The sequence below is a fragment of the Bison bison genome, unplaced genomic scaffold (assembly GCF_000754665.1).
Source record: "Bison bison bison isolate TAMUID 2011002044 unplaced genomic scaffold, Bison_UMD1.0 scf7180017864268, whole genome shotgun sequence".
Taxonomy (NCBI): domain Eukaryota; kingdom Metazoa; phylum Chordata; class Mammalia; order Artiodactyla; family Bovidae; genus Bison; species Bison bison.
Window position 1 is genome coordinate 556,679 of NW_011494840.1, and position 2,056 is coordinate 558,734.

The 2,056-nt window shown below is 39.3% G+C and overlaps 1 protein-coding gene across 2 annotated transcripts in view; it reads right to left on the minus strand.

Annotated features, from left to right (window-relative positions):
• Positions 1 to 2,056, minus strand: part of FAM135A (family with sequence similarity 135, member A) — a 153,737-nt gene that overhangs the window by 150,774 nt on the left and 907 nt on the right. The gene's annotated exons all lie outside the window — the stretch shown is intronic.

Here is a 2,056-nt window from a genome sequence, read left to right on the forward strand (position 1 = left end):
AGATCAGCCCTGGGATTTCTTTGGAAGGAATGATACTAAAGCTGAAACTCCAGTACTTAGGCCACCTCATGCAAAGAGTTGATTCATTGGAAAAGACTGATGCTGGGAGGGATTGGGGGCAGGAGAGAAGGGGACGACAGAGGATGAGATGGCTGGATGGCATCACCAACTCGATGGACGTGAGTCTGAGTGAACTCCGGGAGTTGGTGATGGACAGGGAGGCCTGGCGTGCTGCGATTCATGGGGTCGCAAAGAGTTGGACACGACTGAGCGACTGATCTGATCTGATCTGATCTAATCATGAAATCTTCAAATTCCTCACACCCACAGATACAAAATCTGAAATTTAAAGGCACTGACATCTCCTGTGTGTGTGTGTGTGTGTACTCAGTTGGGTCCAACTCTTTGCAACCCCATGGACTGCAGCCCACCAGGCTCCTCTGTCCATGGAATTTTCCAGGCAGGAATACTGGAGAAGGTTGCCATTTCCTCCCCCAGGGGATCTTCCCGACCCAGAGATGGAATCTGCATCTCCTGCACTGGCAGCCAGATTCTTTACCACTGCGCCACTGGGAAGCCCTACTATCTTCTAATTTCTTAAAAATCTGGGTTTAAACAGTTGAGTTTAATAATAGAGAAATATATTACTTCTTATCTTAGAACTGACACTTAAGATTAAGGAGCACCCTCAGAACACTATTAATTTTGGATAACTGTGTTAATATGAGAAAATCCATAGAAAAACAAAGTGTAAACATAATGTAGAAAGAACATCAGTAGCCTCTGACATCACTTCGATGGATGACTTACTTCAGGAAGCACAGAAAGCAGAGGAGAACCCCTCCTGCTCATTATGGGACACCTAATAAAAGGCGCCCCAGGGAGGGCAGGGCTATTTAAGAGCAGCTCATGTCAAGTTTTCATGCTGTTCATATGCCATCAAATACACCTGACAGTGACACAACACAGAATGTCTTTGAGTATGTCATGTTATTATATACCTTAAAAATCCCGGAAGAGCCCAAAGAACCAGAACTAGTCCCTCCTTTTAACATGAAAAGAAATTCATTATTTCACAGTCATTATCTGTTACCCAGTTCCGGGATCTGCCCAGCACCTCTCAAAATATTTCATCAACAGAGAACACAGCTCAGAACTCAAAACAAAAAGTACAATCCTCTGTCTAAAAAATATTTCAAGAAACAAACAATGTTTTCTTAACAGGAAATGCTTTCTTCAGTATATCATTAACTTGGTAGCAGATAGACCTGGATTCTAATTCAGACTCTCTAAGCCTCAGTTTTCTCAAATGGAAAAGATTTATAATTTCTACATTAAAAGGACCTGACACTTTTCATATTTCCATTAAGATAAAAGAGGCTCATTGTTATTAAATTTAGAACATCACTGACAACCAAGTATGAACCTATTAAAAAAATGGTAATCTTTAAAAATAAAATGGTAAAACCCACTGTGAAGATATTTCACTATACCCCTTCTGAAAAATCCAGACCTGCCTAACAACTTGTGCTTCCCAACTTCTCTGAAAATCCACTGGGCCCATTAGGAATGCTTTTTCTGTACTACCACTTTGCTTCTTACTCATATTCATTTCAAAACCTCCTTCCTGACAAACAACTCAAGGAAAAAAAGGAAACAACATTACTCACTTCAGACATATGCTCCCATCTCCATTCATTTATTTAAACACACAACAGAACACATCACAAAACTCACTTTTAATCATTCTTAATACTTCGAATCAAAGGAAATCCTTGCCTTTTCTATCCCCTAAAGAACCTCCACTCTCAAATGTCTGTATCTACAGAACACAAAGATAAACTGTAAGACAACAGAAATTCATGGAAGTTACCAAAACATTGTTAACTTTAAATTTTCAGTGTCAAATTCTGGCAAACATACTGAATGTGGCAGTGTTTGTTTCACTGCATATGAAGATTCATCTAAACTAGTCCACGTTTATAACACATGCTACTAAACTTTTCACTTAAGTCTGAAACTAAAAAAAAAAAAAAAAAAAAAAACTAAATTGCGG